Below are 20,672 nucleotides of genomic sequence, written 5' to 3' on the forward strand. Positions count from 1 at the left end.
CAAGAGTTCTACTTTGTGTTTATCTTTTATGCTACTTCTTAAGTGTTATTCCAGCTGCCCACCAAAGATCCTTATTTACACAGGTTTCCCATGGAGCTGATTCAGTGCTGGTTGCTATGTTTCTTCTTCATGCTGTTCAGTAATTGCTATTTTAAAAAACAAATATTTACTCTCGTGTGGGTGGTTGTGAGATCTATAGGTAAGGTTTCACTTTACCAGATAGCCTCTTGATTTTTAGCAAGGGCACTGAAAAATATTTGAGGCTTCTTGGTGTTTTTTCTGATTGATTATTTTACAATTCAATTTCAAGATTTCATCTATTGAATCAGAGTTCTTAATAACATCAGCCCACAAAACAAGAAACCGTACAGGTTAGTAAATCTTTAAACAACTCCCATTACTGTGGTGCTTCCCAGGGGGATGCAGGGTTCTGAGGCACCACACTACCACCTGCTTTTAGTGTGAGGGACCCTTGTCTGTAGTAGGGATGTCAAAATGCATGTAATTAAATAACTGTGTAACTATTGAAAATTTAATCGGTTACACGGTAACACATGGAGCAGCAGTTGGCTTCCCAGGAGCCTTGTGCACTGGCTCCCACCAGCCCACCATCCCATATCAGAGGAGCTGGTGTATACTGGGAGCCAGCTTTTAAGCTGTTTGTACTGGGAGCCTGCGTGTAACTATGAGGGTACGTCTAAACTACATGCTTCTGTCGACGGAGCCATGTAGATTTGTTGTTTTGGCAAAGGCAAATGAAGCCACGATTTAAATGATCGCGGCTTCATTTACATTTACATGGCTGCCGCGCTGAGCCGACAAACAGCTGATCAGCTGTTTGTCCACTCAGCGCACTAGTCTGAACGCTCCCCTGCCGATATCAAAGCCCTTTGTTGGCAGCCCCGGTAAACCTCATCCCACGAGGAATAACGGGGCTGCCGACAAAGGGCTTTGATGTCGGCAGGGGAGCGTCCAGACTAGCGCGCTGAGTGGACAAACAGCTGATCAGCTGTTTGTCGGCTCAGCACGGCAGCCATGTAAATGTAAATGAAGCCACGATCATTTAAATCACGGCTTCATTTACCTTTGCCTATGTGTCTAATCTACATGCCTCTGACGACAGAGGCATGTAGTCTAGACACAGCCTGAATGTTAACCAAGGATCCCAGGCTCCTTGGTTATCCACATACACAGTTACACTTTCACATCCCTAGCCCATGGAGCCTGGTGCAGATACAAAATGTCTATCCGAAGATATAAAACAGATATTCATGCAGCTGCAGGCCTATACCAAGAACCCTGGGGCGAAAGCCACAGCAAGTCATGCTGCTGTTCTCAGGAATAAGTGCTGAGCCAGGGCAGCTCCTCTGATGTGGTTGTACCACTCTGGCCCTTCCCTAACGTGACCAAGAAGAGCTGCTGAGAAGCCTAGTTCCCATCCCAGTGAGAGGGGATGGGGATAGTACAGCCACCCCAGAGGAGCCGCCCTGACTGGGGTCTGGCTCCTGAGAGCAAGCAGCCTGACATGCTGCTGCTTTCATTGCTGCAGTACTTTAAGTAGAGTCCTGGAGCTCCGTGAATATTAGTTTTATATCTGTGCATATCTGCATCCACACATAACAATTTTGTATCCATGCAGGGGACTACTTGTCTGAGCTTCTTGTAGGTCAGTTCCCCGGAAACATAAGCTCTGCCTTCCAGGCTTCCACAGGCACTGTTTTATTTTTACAGATGAACGGTAGTCACACATCAACACCCCTCCTTACTCCGCCCAAGTCTTTCAAATCTTGGCATGCCTACCCCCTGATGTGCTGGACACTCACAGAATTCCCAGCTCCTTTGTTTCCAAAAGAACAAAACAGCACAGTTTACCAGTTATGCTGGAATACACAGCTCTGTTTAACACACAGCACTTATACTTGCTTTCTCTACAAATAAATCTAGGTTTATTTAACAGACAACAGAGATTCAAATGATAGCAAGCAGAAAAATTGGAAAGAAAGAGCTACATATCAAACTGAAACCTAGCATGAATATTAGAACCTTCACTACTACCAAGTCATTGCCATGTCATATAGAGTGAAAGCTCATATAAAAGCCATCCCGGGTATTACAGCCACAACTGGCTGTGTTTTCTATTCAAGAGACAAGCTGAACTTGTCTTCTTGCTTCCTCAATAGAAAGATCTAGAGTTTGTCTCTTTCCCTAAGTTATAGTCCAAAAAGCCATAGTCTTCCCTTGCAAAAAAGGTAATTTCTGCTTGTTTTCCTGTCTAGAATCTCCCCTAAAGACTTTGCAAACACTCTATCGGTGTTTTACTCAGACTGTAACTAGACATTCATTGTGAAACATACAATATTCAGTTCCATCCCCCATCCCCACCTTCCCTGTGCTCTGGGGCTGGGAAGGCTGAGGCCATGCGCCACCTGCTCTCCTCATGCTTCAGGCTGGGGAGGGTCAGGCCATGTGCTGCCTCATCTCCCCATGATGGGGGTAGAGCCTGGGCAGAAGGGGCAGTGCTGGGAGGGTTGTGGACTTGTCTCCCTCAGCTCTACCTTTACCCATGGACCATGCTCATTTTACACATAGATAGACTGATAAACATCTTGTGCCTGGCAGAAACTTGTTTATCGTCTTCTGGTGACCAGCCCCAAGTCACAAACCCTAAGAACATAGTGTTCAGTTATTCTCCATACATACATGTCATAGTGATTATGATGAGACGTGTGAAAGACATCCATTAGACACCTGGAACTAGTTTACAAATACCGAATCCAGGGGATATCAGGAACTCTTCTGCACCCTTCTGTGCAAGCTTGAACCCAGAGGTCCCTGGGCCCCAATTAATTAAACTCTGTGTGAATAAAGTAGACACACATCTTAATTTCTGGGAGCATGTCTTTTCAAATTATTCATTCCATCTTTCTTGCCATTATTCTCCATTTATTTCTATCTATACCTTCCTTTATATTGAAAATTGTAATAAAGTCAAAATAGATAGTGATATTTTTTTTTCTGAAAGCACTAGATCTTGGAGTCATGTTAGTATGTGAAAATATCAGCTTTAATCCTTTCTTTTTAAGAAAGTTTCTAGAGAACATGGTGGTAGAGAAAAGCTCAGAGATGTAAACCCTAAAGCGATGTTTGGCCCATTTTGAGAAAGCTGCTAACAGGATGCTCCGGTTTGTTTAATTACCAGCTCCGCAGCTTTGCAGCTCCTACTGGATGTGTCTAGACTACATGGCTCCATCGACGGAGCCATGTAAAGTAGTTTACTTGACATAGTCAGTGAATCGGGGATTTAAATGATCCCCACTTCATTAAAATAAAAATGGCCGCTACACTGTGCCGACAATCAGCTGATCTGGCACAGCGCAGTAGTCTAGATGCGACACGGTCAACAAGGGAAGTCTTTCACGAGGCTTACAGGAGTGGTCGACAAAGGCTTCCCTTGTGGACTGCGCCGCATCTAGACTGCCGTGATGTGCTGGATCAGCTGATTGTCAGCACAGCGCAGTCGCCATTTTTATTTTAATGAAGCGGGGATTATTTAAATCCCCGCTTCACTGACTATGAGTAAACTACTTTACATGGCTCTGTCGACGGAGCCATGTAGTCTAGACACACCCATTGGCTCTGGTTTACCATTTGCAGCCAAGGGGAAATGTGGGAAGTGATATGGCCTGGGCTGCTGCTTCCCACCACTCCCCGTGGCTGCAAATGGTGAACCACAGCCAACGGGAGCCACAAGGCTCATAGCTGTGGAGCTGGTAAGTAAACAACCTGGAGCAGCCTGTTAGCAGCTTTCTCAGAGTGAGCCCATGGCCCACTTTGAGAAACTCTGTCCTAAAGGCTCAAAACCCAAATGCAAGTACAAAATGTTCATGATGTTTTTTAAGACACTGTCATGGTGAACTAGAACCTTACCCCTGGTTTAGAATGTTTAGGGTTGTCAGTGCTGTTTGCTTTTTCTTCCCTCACCCAGATTTTGTCCACTCTTACCATTTTGTCCAGTGTTTCTGCATGTCTCCTTATTCTGTCATCTTTCTTTGACATTTTGGCTCCATTTCTGCTATTCATACTTTTTCTTTCCTTTGTTTCCCTTTTGTAATCGTCTCTCTCCCCTCGCCAACCTCTCTCTTGTTCGATCTCAAAAAATATGTTCCAATTTTTTTAAAAGTATCTGAAAACTGTCAACTTCTGTGTCTTATAATAGCTAATTTAGTTTTTTAGAAAGCCCTGTTTTGATCAGCTTGATTTTGGAAAGTGTTGATTGTTCTCAGATGATATAGGTCATCCCTGGAGAAGGGACCCTTGAACAAACCAGCTTGTATGGGTCCACCTTAATTTTTTTATACAGGTGAAATCTGAGTATAGTGAATTCCACGGCATCAGCAGCATAAATATTGATAGTGCCCAGCTGATTACAATGTAGTTATATTACATTGTAGTTCTTATGTAAAATTATAACAAAGTTCAGTTATTAAAAAACTCACTGTGGGAAAGCCGCGCCCCAGGACAGAGCTGTGCATGGACTCTCTAGATTGGGGCTGATGTCCAAGCTGTTCTTCATGCCTGTGGGATTGGACCAACTAGCTGCTCAACACAGAAATAACCAGCTGCAAAGAGGCCTCTCACAAGCTCTCAGGGTATGTCTACACTACCCTCCTAGTTCGAACTAGGAGGGTAATGTATGCATACCGCACTTGCTAATGAAGCCCGGGATTTGAATTTCCCGGGCTTCATTAGCATAAGCGGGAAGCCGCCATTTTTAAATCCCCGCTGCTTCGAACCCCGTGCAGCGCGGCTACACGGGGCTCGAACTAAGTAGTTCGGACTAGGGTGCCTACTCCGAACTACCGGTACACCTCGTTTCACGAGGAGTAACGGTAGTTCGGAATAGGCACCTAGTCCGAACTACCTAGTTCGAGCCCCGTGTAGCCGCGCTGCACGGGGTTCGAAGCAGTGGGGATTTAGAAATGGCGGCTCCCCGCTTATGCTAATGAAGCCCGGGAAATTCAAATCCCGGGCTTCATTAGCAAGTGCGGTATGCATACATTACCCCGCTAGTTCGAACTAGCGGGGTAGTGTAGACATACCCTCAGAGTGGGGGAGCCTTCCAGCAACCTTGCTGCTAGTGGGTTGGGTCACAGCACTGATCTCTGTGAGGTGGGATTGGGAGGTCCCAGCCAATGGGATTCTCCCACTCTATCCCGGTGCCACCTCCTGCCATTGATCCTGCAACTACTCAGGAATCCCCTCTGACTTGTGGGACAACCAGCCATGGAACCCACTCAGGGACAATCACTGCTGCCTCCAATGCTGTCGGGTGAACCCAAGAACCATTGCCAGGATCCCCATGGATTTCCACTGGTCCTTGGAATCCTCCAGCTGCAATTAGCCCACAGGATCCCCAAATCCCCGAGCGACACACATACACCCTGATTGGTGTGTGCTAAATATCACATCCAACACCATGATGTTGATGCTTGGGCCTCCCCCAAAGCACAGGGCTCAGAGAGGTTTCCTGATTTGCCCTACTGAAGTGGTGGCTCTGGGGGTAGTGCCGATAAACACTGTGTCTGAGCTGAAGAATTGAAGTTCTGAAGATTTGGGATTCTCCATATGAAATTTTTGCAGCAATGGTTCAAAAGAGTATTTTTTTTGTGAGTTGCTAACTACAGCACATATTAATGCAGATCATGCATAGGTTTACTTTTTACTTCAAGTCTTGTATGAAGCTGGTTTTCATAAAGTATGGTATGAATATGTTTGAATGTGTGGTATAATTCACATGATAAATGTGAATTAATGCTTGGATGCAAAATTTATTTGTTTAAAACGTGCTGACTTTTTAAGAATATGTACACTGAATACTGAACACTTAGGCTATGTCTACATTGCACACTTATTTAAAAATAACTCATGTTATTTCAAAATAACAGATTGTGACCCTACACAGCAAGCTTTTTACTCCGATTTCTCTAATTCTTATTTCATGAGGAATAAGTGAAGTCGAAGGAAGACTATTCTTCCTTCAACTTCCTGCTGTGGAGACAGCGCCAAAAGCCAAATTAAGCTATTTCGACTTCAGCTATACAATTAAAGTAGCTGAGGTTGCATAGCTTAACTTGACTTTAGCTCACAGAATAGACATATCTTTAGTTGTTAAGGCTGGTATCTAGAATCAGCACTTCCTTCTCTTTTCCTTACATTTAGTTGAAACAGGGCAAGAACCAATTTGATTAGCAGAAATAATACTTTAAGTAATTGATTGGCAACTGAGATCAGGTTTTGAAGATAATACATCATGCATGTTTTGACATACCCTCTAAAATCAGTAAGCTATTTCTTTTATTGCTCTGTTAAATTACTGTTTCTTCTTTTATCACTTAGTTCACTTTGTAGGTAGGAAATTGTCATTGGGAGAATGGCTTGAGGTTAACTTTGGAGACTGAAAAAAATAAATGCCATACTATATCTAGAATTCTGCTCTTTCATAGAAAGCAATACAATATCAGCCGTCTTACTGAAAGTAAATATCTTTATTTTGTAGTCAGCTTTTCAATTGAGTAATTTCTTGTCAAGAGATCCAACTATATACTTAAATATAAAAAGGAAAACCAAGAAATATTTTGAGTGAATTTAAACAGGGTACAGCACTGCCAACAGCATCTTTGAAGGTGATATTTGGCACAATAGATTTAGTAGTCTAATTAGGGACAGTTCGGTGCTTTCACAGTTTCTTAGTTCATTTCCTAGACTTTACAGATATTTGGCACTTCTGTGCTCCTATAACATTCAGCTGCTCCTCTAGTTTGTCCTATATACTCTCATTGTCTGTTACTTACATAGGGTATGTCTACACTACCACCCTAGTTCGAACTAGGGTGGTTAATGTAGTCAACCAAAGTTGCAAATGAAGCCCGGGATTCAAATATCCCGAGCTTCATTTGCATCTTGCCAGGCACCGCCATTTTTAAATCCCTGGTAGTTCGGACTCCGTGCCAGTGGCTACACGCGGCACTGAGTAGGTAGTTCGAATTAGGATTTCTAATTCGAACTACCATTACACCTCATTCCACAAGGAGTAACGGTAGTTCGAATTAGAAAGCCTAATTCAAACCACCTACTCCGTGCCGCGTGTAACCGCGGGCACGGAGTCTGAACTACCGGGGATTTAAAAAGGGCGGCGCCCGGCAAGATACAAATGAAGCCCGGGATATTTAAATCACGCGCTTCATTTACAACTTCGGTTGACTACATTAACCACCCTAGTTCAAACTAGGGTGGTAGTGTAGACATACCCAGAGTTACTTGTCTCAGGCTATGTTTACACTGCACTGCTCTTCCAGAAAAAGCTATGCGTAGTTTTTTCTGCTTCTTTTTTCGGAAGAGGATTTTCTGACATTTGGCCTGTCTACACTGGGCCAAATGTTGGGAAAAAAAACCCTTTTTTGGAACATCCCTTCTTCCTCATAAAATGAGGTTTTTAGGGATGCTGATCTGGATTTATCCCCCCTGGATAGTCATAGTTCATATCCTCTCAGAAAGATAGAAGGGGTTTTCTTATTCAAAGAAAAGAATAATTATTTGTCTCAGTAATAAGGGTATGAATTTAGAACCACATAAATCCCAGTCTCCAGTGGATCTCCCACTGGGCAAAATGGGTGATACTTGGGTGTCAGTTGCACAAATGATCAGAGTGGAATACAGTCTTTTTGTATAAACTAAATTTCTAGTTGTGGAGAAGAGGGGGTTGTTATAATTGATTACTGGTTTGTGGGCTGGATAAAAGAGCTAGGTGGGTTGGATTTGGCCTGCTGACAGGCTCTTGCCCAGCTCTGCTATAGAGTGATTTTACTCACAAGGTTTTGGATTCAAGGAACCACGGAGGGGACCCTCTACCAAAGGCAAAATATGGACCCTCTAGTCCAGCCCTGGGCAAAATATGGCCTGCTTGCTGCATCTGGCCCACCAAGCCACTGGAATACAGCCTGCAGATGCAGCAGAGAGCCCCAGGCTGGCTCCTCTGCTTGTCCCACAGCCTCGCACACCACTCAGAGTACGTCTAGACTACAGGCTTTTGTTGACAGATACTGTTGACAAAGCTTCTGTCGACAAAGAGCGTCTAGACTACATTCAGTTCTGTCGACAAAGCAAACTGCTTTGTCGACATAGCTGTGTAGACGCCAAAGGACAGTTTAGATGCAATAACGCCTTCTGTCAACAGAACTCTGTGGACAAAAGGCGCTATTCCTCGTAAAATGAGGTTTACCAGCGTCGACAAAACTGCTAAGTTCTGTCGACATTATGTCGACAGAACTCAGCGGTAGTGTAGACGCAGGTTTAGTTTTGTCGACAAAAGTCCACTTTTGTTGACAAAACCATGTAGTCTAGACACACCCTCAGAAAAGTGGCTGCCAGGCTGTTTCTCTTTCAAAACTGTACTCCCAGAGGGGAGAAAAAGAAGGCTTCAGGTGTTGCTCTTGCCCCCAGAACAAATCCCATTTTTAGTGCCTCAGTTATTGTTAATTTTTAAGTGAACATAATTAAACCAATTGTCCTAAGCTGCTGTCAGTTGAGCTGGATGGAAAGGAGAACAGCTCTTTTAAAAATTAAGTGAACTCAAAATTAGAATGTTGTCTGTAAATTCACTTCAACCTTCTTGATTCAGTAAACTACAAAACAGAACTCTGGGGTAGAAATCTAGATCTTCAACTGTAAATGTTAAGTTTCTTGCTTACTGAATGGAGATCCTGTCCATTATACTTGACATGTGATCCCAAGCCCATATACTGCCAAGGAGTATACCAGAAAATCAGAAATAAATAGATTATTACATGTAAAGTTAGCTAATTTTTAGAAAGAGATTATTAGAAGCTGGGGCACAATGGAGTGGACAGTGGCAACTCTGTGTTTTTGATTTAGACAACTAAGAATTTGCAACATCCAAAGCGTTTCCTCTGATATGTAGAGGGAAGCTTAAGGAAATATTTCAGGTATTGTGGTAATAGTTAGTAAGTCTGGTATGATTTTAAGGGCTCTGTGAACAAATGTGCCATGAAATTATTTTATTTTGTGATGGTGAATGTGGAGCCTCAGCCTCTATTATGGATTAAAGTTTGTGAAGAATTAAAACTGATCAAACGTATAATGGAGACTCGTGAGCTAAATGAAAATAATATACTGGAAGAACTCAATCATGTGTTTGATTAAATTGGTTGCATTAAGGACACACATCACATTTGTTCAAACCCCGAGGTAACCCCATTTATTACTCCAGCCAGGAAAATTCTCTTGGTATCCAGAGATTGAGTTCTGCAGAAGCTATAATGCATGGTGATTTGTGCAGCCAAAGGTGGCAGAAGAAAAATAAATGATTCTCTGAGATTATACCTAGTTATAAAAGGAACTGGATAATGAGAATACTTTCTATTCCCAACTCTGAAATAAATAAATAGATGATTGTTGGAACTAAAACCTTAGCCTTTTAGACACATTGTTTTTTTCCTCAGTATGTATCTCTAAGTAAAGGAAGTCATACTGTTCCTCTTTTTTGTCCCAGAAAAAGCGTTCCACAAGAAGGAAGCAAACAAATTGGAGGGAATAGATGATCACGTATCTCAATGATGCCCTAATTGCAGAAAACCAGATACATGATGACCTAAGTGAAGATGCGGTGAAATTTAAAAATCTTTACATTTAAATTAAATTGAATTTAAATTTGAAATTAAAACATGCTAGGTATCACATTAGAGCTCAACTGTCCGTGAAATGTTAACCCCAATAAGGCATTAAATAAAATGACACAAAAATAGAGACTACTTGCATGTGCAAACATTTTAGAATATATAGGAAATTCAGATTTCTCAAAAAGATCCATTCCTGTCATAAGTGTCATAGTTACTAGGCCATTTAAGTGCCAAATTTAAAACCTATGAAGTCAATTGAATCTCATTTCAAGAGATATCATTCATTTTCACCACAAAATTACCTACAAAAGCAGAGAGTATTTGCCTCATGGAGGCTGTTCATTATTCCAGCTGTAATTTGTTATAGCTTGCTCACAGGCACTTTGTTTCGTTTAGTTTGCTTAGTAATTTATACCAAACAATAATATAATATAGGTTACATAAAAGAAAGTGAATGCATATGTAATCAGCTTTTCAGCATATGTGCTCACAATTTTGAATTAGTTTTCCATAGATACTCCTCAGTAGTCACTTAAAAGTAGCTATTTTGGTGAAGATGCCTGATAGTAACAGAATTAGCTAGAATAGCTACATAATGGATCAGAAAAGAGATTTGAACACAGCTGGAATGAGTTTGGTTGAACACATTTAAAAATGTTTGCCATATTCACCACATCCTACAGGAAGAAGATTTATTTTTATGAGGCCACATCAGCCTATAGATTATTTACATTAATGAATTTATAGAATTATAGAAAGTGATAAAACTAATACACTAGCTAACTAACCTGTGAAACTCATTGTCACAAAATATTAGTGAGGCCAGAAGTTTTGAAGGTGTCAAAAAAGGTCTGCTGTGCTGAGAGAGGGGACAGCAGCCAGAAGTCCCACAGAGAGCAATAGGAAGATTTGTCTGAATAGAAAGGGTTTCCAGATGACTTTGGAAGACTAGTCATTTTCATAGATGTATGCTCTCAGGGAGGCTGTGGGGAAGATTGCATAGAACCATATGAGTGTAAACAAGTTAAGTAGGTATTCTGGGGATAGGAGAAAGAAGGGAAATAAACAGTTGGAAAGTTCAGGGCTCTCACTGGACCTCATGCAACACTGTAGGTGGCTCTCACAGTTTCTCTTCATGGTAGGTAAAATTCTGATGCACTAAGCACTAGCAGTTTAGCATAGAAATAGTTAGCTATATACACCATATATATATATATATATATATATATATATTTCATCCATCCTTAGATATACAAACTTTAGTCTCAGGCCAGTTCTGTTGAATAGCAAACATTTACTTCAATGAAAGCAGGAACAAGACCCTAAAGAGAATAGCAAATATATAACGCACTGCACAAAGTCCACTTTTTTTCTTGAGACTCAGTTGCAGAAAACTGGTGATGACCATGACCCTGCATACTTTTATCTTTTGACTAAAGTGCAGGCTCCAGGATGGAGCCGCAGGGAAGAAGGGTTGAAGGTGTGGGGGAGAAGACTGCCTGGGGATGTGGGCTCTGGGGTGGAAGATGAGGGGTTTGGAGTGCAGGCTGGTGGGGAAAGGGAACAAAGGGGTTCAGTATGTGGGCAAGGACTCTGGGCTTGGGCATAGGAGTTGGGTATGGGGGTAAAGGCTCTATTTGAGAGTTAAGACTATGGGACAGGAACAGGGATGAGGAAGTTGGGGTGCAAGAGGGGTTTCTGGGTTGGGGGGCTTAGGGTGGAGAGGGAGATTTTTGGGGCACAGGCTTACCTCTGGCAGCTCCTGGTCAGTGATACAGTGGCATGGTAGGGCAGGTTTCCTGCCTGTCCTGGCACAGTGAATTGTAGTGCACCCTGGAAGTGGCCAGCAGCAAGTTCAGCTCCATAGGCTGCCTCTGCCCCAAGCTCTGGCTCTGTACTCTTATTGGCTGGATCCTGGTTTGTTGCCAGGCATTACCAAGCAAAAATGGATGGAACTCATTTTGGGCTTGGTTTGAAATGGGACTGGCTTCATTTTTTGGCTTGTTTTGCAACAGTGGCTGGGTATGAAGGGCACACATACTTCCGGTTATTCTATCTGAAATTATACAATGCAGTTCACATTTCATTCCTTGGCTAACTTTGTGCTTTGGCAAACAGCAGAGATTCAGTAGATATTCAGTTCCAGGAACAAATTTTTACATACAAATTATTTACATGCCAAACGTTTTATCCGTGCTCTGTTGCAAATTGTATAATCTAGAGACATAAAATCTACATACATAATACCAACTGGAAGATGTGGTCCCCAATATGTTATTTCAAGTCCCTAATAAGACTTAAATTATTGCCTCATACTCAAACATCTGATACATCAAAACATTTTAAAAGTTGCAATGAATAAAAAGCAGATCAGAACCCTCTGAAATGTTCAATTTTCAAAAAATCAGGGAGACTTCCTGTAAACCCTAAGTGAAACCATTCATAAACTTCTCCACTATGGTCCATTATAACATAATAAAAAACTAGCATTACAGCAAAGGTGCCATTTATGGAGGGCTGGAGGAGTAGCCGTGCCCCCGCCATCTCCCAAAGATTAAACCCCTGGATTTCATACTTGAGGTCTGTTTAAGGTTGCATGCCTTGACTCCAGAGGCAGGTCTTAACTTCAACAGAGTTTGAGCTGCTTGCAGCTTTGCCTTTTGGGCAGGGAGTTTGTTACAAAAAGAGGGAGGTAGGATGATTAAGAATAACAAAAGGCTGGGCTTTCCAATAATTAAAGGATCATTACATCATCATGAAAACATTGCTAGGTACTCCACTTAAAAGATGGGGGGGGGGGAGAATAGGAATGAGTGATGTGCTGCTGGGATTTACATTTGGGTCACTGCTGGAATTCAGTGTTGATAAGTGTAAAATAATGCACATAGAAAAATATAATCCTAACTATAGATACAAAAATGATGAGGTCTAAAAACTAAAAAGCTAACAGAATATTCAGAATCATTATGAAAGGAATATATATTGGATTTGGAAAAGATACAGAAAGAGCAACAGAAATGATTAGTAGTAAGGAAAAGCTTCCATATGAGGAGAGATTTAAAAGGCTAAGACTTTTCATCTTGGAAAGTAATGACTAAAGGACAGGGGGATATGTTAGAGGTCTAGAAAATCATGAATGGTATGGAAAAATAGAATAAGGAAATGTTATTCATTCCTTCACTAACATAACACATGAAGCTGACCCAATTAAATGTGCAGGTAGCAGATTTAAAAATAACTAAATTATTTTTTTCACAGTCAACTTGTGGAACTCTTTGCCAGGAGATGATGGAAAGGCCCAAACCATATTAGGGTTCCAATAAGAACAAAATAAGGTCAAAGAAGATCAGGAGTGGTCTGAGGCGGGCTGTGGCAGCTGGCGCCCCCGACAGAATGCGGGATCGGCGCCCCCACCTGCAAGGCCGTCAATGGACTGACGTCATCATCGGGCACCCCGGGCACCCCGTTGAAGGCGGCACCCTAGGCGGCGGCCAAGTCCGCCTATAGTAACAGGCAGCCCTGAGGAAGATAGGGCATCAATGGCTACTAGCTAGAATGAGCAAGAATGGTGTCTCTAGCCTCTGTTTGGCAGAAGCTGGGAATGGGTGACAGAAGATGGATCATGATGATTGCCTTTTCTGTTTATTACTTCTGAAGCACCAGGCATTGGCCACTATTGGAAGGTCCACTAGTCTGACCAAGGATGGGCTTTCTAATGTTCTTCTATAGAGTTGAAATGTATCTGCTCCCTTGCTATAACCCAGCAGACGCCACTCTACTTTGAGAGCTGAGATAGATTTCAGGAGTCCTGATGAGGTCTGTGTCTCTCCACAGAGTTAGTAACAAAGTACGAATATACATTCCAATTTTAAGGCTAACCAGTGTCCTTTAAGTGACTTGCCACAAGGCGACAGAATACATTAGTATTAGAGCTGTATGGATCAAATATTTATTTAATTTTATTTATTTTATATAGGAATTAGATACAGTGCTCCTGTAAGCTAACTGCTAAGTTGTCGGCCAAAAAAAGTAGAGTTTTCCAGTGTCTTAGTAGCCACTGGATAGAGGTGATATGTGTGTTGGGCGAGGGAGTGGGTAGAAAGATGGGATTGATTCCTTCCTCCACTTGGTGCTTGGTTTGTACTGAACATACACAGTAACACTGCTGAAGCCTCTGTCCTCAGTAGGGATGTTAAGGACTAGTTGAATAGTCAACTATCCAATAAGCAAATGCTTATCGGCTAGTCGACTAGTCAATTTCCCCCCTTGCTGCCTCTAATCTATCAGATAGAGGCAGCAAATTTTGGGGGGGAGAGGGTACTTCAAAGTGGCAGCACCGCACAGCAGAGCCCGGGATCAGCTGTGTGGCACTACCCCTTTGAAATGTCTCCTTGGCATTTGAAAGGGACAGCGCCACACAGCTGAGCCAGGTATCAGCTGTGCAGCTGTCCCTTTGAAATGCCAAGGCGTCATTCAAAGGGGCAGCGCTGCACAGCTGATCCGTGGCTCAGCTGTGCGGCACTGCCACGCATGAAACCAAGGGTTAGCTGGGGACTCCCCAGCTGATCCTGGTCTCCAGTGTGGCATTTCCAAGGAACTGGGATCAGCTGGGGAGTCCCCAACTGACCCCAGGTTCTGGGGAAATGCTGTGTGGAAGCCACGGTCGGCGGGGGAATCCCCCACTGACCACGGGCTACATGCCGTGCTGCTGCTTTGAAATGTGCTCCTGCTAGGGACTCTTGTACATTTCAAAGCTGGCACACCACATGCAGCCCAGAGTCAGTGGGACTTCCCGCTGACCCTGGGTTGCCCACTGAGTTCTGCATTCCTCCTTTGAAATGTACAAGATCTCCAGTGTGTGGGCTCTTGTACATTTCAAAGGAGGAATGTGGAAGTGCCTATTGCCTAGTCAGTTAATTGTTACTTAATATCCTTAGTCCTCAGTCCACCCTCCTCCCCCCCATGCTCTCACTCTTTTCTTCCTGCCGCCGCCCCCCATTATGGGATGCACAGATTGGCCCCACTACCAAAATCTGATATGATGCCTTCTGCACTACAGAAGAGCTGATAATAGAGATAAGCCCCTCCTCCTTTTGAATCTAGCTCAGTCAAATAAAGGATCTCATTTTTGTTTAGGTTGAGAATGAATTAATGTACCCAATTTTTGCAAAGAAGCGTAGATCTATTTTTCTTTTAACATGCAAATATTGTACTGTATCAGACTAAACACTTCCTAAATCACTATTTCAATTAATTTGTGTCTAGGCATCATTGCCTTTTTTATAAGCTATCACAAATCTAAGACTCCAAATATCTGAGGTAAACCATGCATCTAAGAACTTTTGCATTACAGGATATTGATCTGGATATCTTTATTAGAGTCAAATGAACAAACACTTGTTAGGCCAGTATGCATAAATCATTGCTGTGATTGAGCTAAATCTGCAGATCTCAGAGTATTTGTTCAGCATGATTGCATACAAAAGTTTATTTTATGTTGTGATTTATTTTCATTACCTCTCTTTAACTTCTCTGTTTTTAATTAATGACTCTTTTAATTATTAAAATAATCAATATTTTATGGTGAATATATGTTTTTATATGTTTGATTTAAAAGCTATTAGGACTTGGAGAGTTTCACTAGAAAAACTTGTCTGCATTTTCTCTGAACGTTTGCAAAACTTTAGCAAAAATTTCCAGGAAAAGAGGCCCATTTTCAGATTATCTAACAACTGGTTGATTAATCGATCAGAAGATAGAAGTGAAAACTGGATTTTGAATTATTGCTTATCTAGTTTAGCTCTGCAGTACTTTACAATGACATTGGTTCATATATTTCAATATGTTTGGAATCTGATACCTTGAGTTGGTCTTTGGTAGTAGAGACTGGATCTAGGAGTTTTTAATTTTTTTTTGCTAAACTATAAAACTCATCACTTTGTGGTTCAGAAGTCAGAGTGCATGATGTTCAATATGGCGCAGTGATCCATATTGTGTCTGTATGGGCATCCTCCCAAAACCCCATATGTGTGCTCCTTGTAAGTCATTAGTGAGGTTGAAACCAGAGAACCGTGGATCTTAAAGCATGGGCTTTTGCTGCCTGAGCTGACAGACCCAGCTCTGCTACCTGAAAAGCTGCACGCTCATCAACCTCTGTGTGCTTCAACCACTAGTGGGAGTCTGAGGGTCACACTCAGTAAGCATGGGTTATACCATGAGAGGGGAGCATGCCACTGAGAGTGATGATTTTGAATCAACAATCCCACTTTACTTCTGCTGGACACACAGGACTCTCTCTTAGCTAAGCTGAGCTTCCACAAAGCATCCCATGAATGGTGGAAATAGCTATAGCATGAGCTTCCACTTGGATAACCTGACTCTCTTTTCCACTCTTGCTTCTCCTATCCCTATGTAGTGTATTCACGCTGATGGGGGACAAAGGGGACAACTGCCATGGCATCTGACAATTCTAAAGAGTCCAGGGCTCTCAGCCACTGCCACCCCATCCTTTAAATTGCTGTCAGAGCCTTACGTGGTATGCTCCAGGCAGTACTGAGGATTGGCTTTAGTAGGTGCAATGTACACCTGTTAGTCCTGAGGACTGGGAGGAGGGTAACATCATCCGAGCAGTGTTGAGATCTGGTCCCTTTTGGAGACTTGAAGCCATCCCCTCCACCTTGCCCAAGGACCAGGTGAGTCTGTCAGCTCACCTTATCAGTTCATGGTCTGACTTCCCTGGCAGGCCAACTCTCCCCTTATATTCAGGATTTCACAGTCCCCCTTTTGGGAGTGAATTCTTCCTTTCAGTGTGCACTTCTTAAGTGGGCTTGTAACCTGCTTTTTGATTCACCTAGCCGATCCGATCTTCACTCACCCAGTCATCTAACCATTCTAGCCTCAAAGGTGGGCCTCATGACCCTAACTTCTGTCTAGGCTGACTGGGAGAGAGTAGAATTTTGCCCCATCCTTTTTAAATGTCTCCTGGTCTCAGGTTGTTGTTTTGGGGTGGTTTTTTTTTTTTTTGGACACCTGAGCACCAACCTCCGAGACTGCATCTACCAGCCTTGAAAAATCTGTATACCATTTCAAACTCCAATGATTTGGCACTTCTTTTAAAATGTCTCACTTCTATTTAATTAACTGTCTAGGTGAAAGCATGACCACTGATGTCAGGAGAACTGTATTCAGTCTGGGGGTTAGAGACATGTTGCTGTGGAGCAGTTAAAGAAACATCTAAATTATGTTCTGTGTCACATCACCGTGGTAACTGTTGGCTTTTGATTATTTTAATGTGTTTGTAATGCCATGAGGGACTTCTTTTAAGTGGAAATTGAAACTCCAGATGATACTGCCAATCAGAGCAGAGTATCACAGTATTAAAATAGGTCATATTTGGCCTCTAAATAATGTCACTTTAAACCAATGCTTCAAATTAAGTGTGAAATGTTAAACGAAGGCCATAGTTTAAGATGAAATTCAGGAAAAGTAACTAGTTCTTTTTTATAGGACATTAAATGCTAAGATAGTCACAAACATTTATGCAATGATTTTGATTCATTTATATAAAGATGCTGAATGTAGTTATAGGTTCAGCTATTAAAATATTCTAAGTCATCTGCTTACAAAAGGACAGTAATAAAAACATTCCATTTCTTTGTGGAATAAAAATGGGATACAGTTATTAAAAAAATAGGAAAAAAGCCCCTAAATAAAGCTGGGAGGTCACATTTAATAACACACTTAATGAAATATAAAACATTAAGAGGAAAAGGAATATATTGCCATATATTTTACTCAAATATTAAATTTAGTGGTATGGCTCCTAAGGTAATGCACAAAGACAAGAATAAAATTAAGGAATTGAAATTGATACTTAGGGCCAAATTTCATCCTCACACTTGCATGTGCTACTCCTGCCATCTTCAGTGGAAGTAATTTACCACCATTCAAGGTCAGAATATGTTTTTTGTGACTAAAATAAAATATGTATGATATTTGTATAAAAAAGCTAATATGCAAATGGAAAAGTCTCTATGGGGATGCAGCAGGTGCATTCATCTAAGGAGTTCATTGTTTAGCATTTCTTTTCCTATTTTTGTCTTTCTCTCTCTCTTTTTTTTTGGAATAGTGGTAGATCTAAATCCCTTTAGCGTCAATGAGATTCCTTCCATTGCCTTCAATGGACTTTGGATTGGGGTCTAGCACCTTAAGGTTATTAAGCAAAGGAAACTAATGTTGAGGTTGTACAAATTTAACTTTTGAAACTTCTGGCTTGTGTTTAAAATTCCCAAAACATTTTTAACTATGCTACAGTAAATATCTGAGAATGGTTATACTGGCTTAGCCCAATGATCCATCTAGGCCAGTATCTTTTCTCCCAACACTAGCTGGTACCACGTGCTGCAGAGAGAATGAACAGATCAGCGCAATTATCAAGTGATCCTTCCCCTATTTCCATACCAGTAACTTGTGATCAGAGGCTGAAGAACACCCAGAGTTTGGGGTTACATCCCTAATTATCTTGGCTAATAGCTATTGATGGACCAAAGTGCCATGAACTTACATAATTAATTTCCATATTAAGAGATACATCTCACTGCATATCAATGATCCAGATAACTATACATACTAATGAGCAAGAAAACACAGTAGAAAGAACTTGGGATAAATTCATCCCTGGAGTAAAAGTACCTAAATAAATGGATTTACATTACTGATTAATCTGGACCCTTAAGTTAGAATTTTCTAACTTATTTAGATTTAATTTCCCAGACTTAATATTAACATAGAACTTTTATTTCATGTTTTGAAACACATGATTCTGAAGCAAATTGAAGGAAAATAAAAATAAAAAATCTTTTGCTAGACAGTGTACCAAACTTCACTAAGTATGTGGTCCTCCAAAATAGCTGAATAAATGTTCTACAAGCTCTTTATACTAGTGCCTCAAAATAGCATCACTTCTGAACTAGGAGGAATCAACTCTGCTACTAAAGATAAAGATGTTAACTTTGAAGAGCTATTTCAACAATAACAATAAAAATAAATGCATATTGTCTTTCAGGCTGTCTTGTGAAGAGGCTAACACTTCTCTTGGGCACTTTCACACTTACAAATATTTTTGAGAAAGTTTAATAAATGGAAAATAGGGGTTGAGAAACAAGTGTCAACACAACTGTAACCATAGTGCTGCTTTATAAGAGACTTCAGATAACTAATTTAATTACTCAAAACTCACTTTACACGTGGAAACTCTTTGTATTAAGAACAAGTCCAAAATAAATGACAGTCACTGTCTAACATTGCTTAATGGCATACGGGCAGTCCCCGGGTTACGTACAAGATAGGGACTGTAGGTTTGTTCTTAAGTTGAATTTGTATGTAAGTCGGTACTGGTACATATTGTAGGGGAAACTCTAGCCAAACATTTCTCCAGAGCTCAGTTTTATTCTCCCACACCTCACTTCCCTCAGTCCTTTATTCTCAAGCTGAGGTGTCTGCTGAGAAAAGCCGCTCTGCATCTCCCTGGTCTCCGCGGGGTGGAGGGGGGGGCGCTAGCTTCGCGTCTCCCTGGTCTGCTGGGGAGAAGCAGCTAGTGCGGGGTTGCCTCACCCCGTTTGTAAGTAGGGATCCGATGTAAGTCGGATCCATGTAACCCAGGGACTGCCTGTATTCATGAAATTTAAGAGCTATATGAATATTTGGTGTATATTGTGAAAATGGGACTAGTCATCTCCAGGCGAATTTAGTAAGTGGGCAGGAGAACAGAGATGATGGTGAAAAACTGATGGATGTCATATGTATTACTCTAAGGGTGTATCTACACTGCACTCTTATCTCAAAATAAGCTATACAATTTGTGCTATGCAAATTGCATAGCTTATTTTGAGGTAATTTTGAAAGAGCTAGGGAAATGCAACCTAGATGGGACTACTATAAAGTACGTGCATAACTGGCTGGATAATCATTCTCAGAGAGTAGTTATTAACGGTTCACAATCATGCTGGAAGGGCATAATAAGTAGAGTTCCACAGAGGTACGCTTATTAAGTTTTCAGATGATACCAAGTTGGGAGGAGTTGCAAATGCTTTGGAGGATAGGGTCATAATTCAAAATGATCTGGACAAACTGGAAAAATGGTCTGAGGTAAATGGGATGAAGCTTAATAAGGAAAAATGCAAAGTACTCCACTTAGGAAGGAACAATCAGTTTCATACATACAAAGGGTCTAGGAAGGGACCTAGGGGTCATAGTGGACCACAAGATAAATGTGTCAACAGTGTGACACTGTTGCAAAAAAAGCAAACGTGATTCTGAGATGCATTAACAGGAGTGTTGTGAGCAAGACACAAGTCATTCTTCCACTCTGTTCTGCCTGATTAGGCTTCAGTTGGAGTATGGTGTCCAGTTCTGGGCACCACGTTTCAAGAAAGATGTGTTAGAAACTGGAGAGGATCCAGAGAAGAGCAACAAGAATGATTAAAAGTCTAGAGAACGAGCTACGAAGGAAGACTGAAAGAATTGGGCTTGTTTAGTTTGGAAAGAAGAAGACTGAGGCTATGTCTAAGCTAAAGGGTTTTTGTGCAAAAATGACCATTTTTCGCAAAAACCCACGGAGTGTCCACACCTCAAGTGCATTTTTGTGCAAGAAAATTTACAGTAGAATGGCAGAACAGAGGACTTTTTGCAATATAGATATACCTCTTTATATGAGGATTAACTCCTTTTTGCTCAAGAGTACTTGCGCAAAAAAGTGTGTGTGAATGCTCAACAGGTGCTCTGATAGCCATTCGGTTAGTGGCAATTAGAGCTTTCTTGATCAAGAGTATCTATGCAGTGTGGATGCTCTTTTGTGCGATGTTCTTTTGAGGTGTGGACGTGCTTTTGCACAAGAAGTTTTTGCAGAAGGTCTCTTCCACAAAAATCTTCTTGTGCAAAAAGCCTGTAGTGTAGACGTGGCCTGAGAGGGAACATGAT

The 20,672-nt window shown here is 41.5% G+C and overlaps 1 protein-coding gene across 2 annotated transcripts in view; it reads left to right on the plus strand.

The window, feature by feature from the left end:
- Positions 1 to 20,672, plus strand: part of LOC102461237 (isoaspartyl peptidase/L-asparaginase-like) — a 110,373-nt gene that overhangs the window by 17,021 nt on the left and 72,680 nt on the right. The window lies entirely within an intron of this gene.

Source organism: Pelodiscus sinensis, chromosome 3, assembly GCF_052426305.1.
Source record: "Pelodiscus sinensis isolate ZL-2025 chromosome 3, ASM5242630v1, whole genome shotgun sequence".
Classification (NCBI taxonomy): Eukaryota; Metazoa; Chordata; order Testudines; family Trionychidae; genus Pelodiscus; species Pelodiscus sinensis.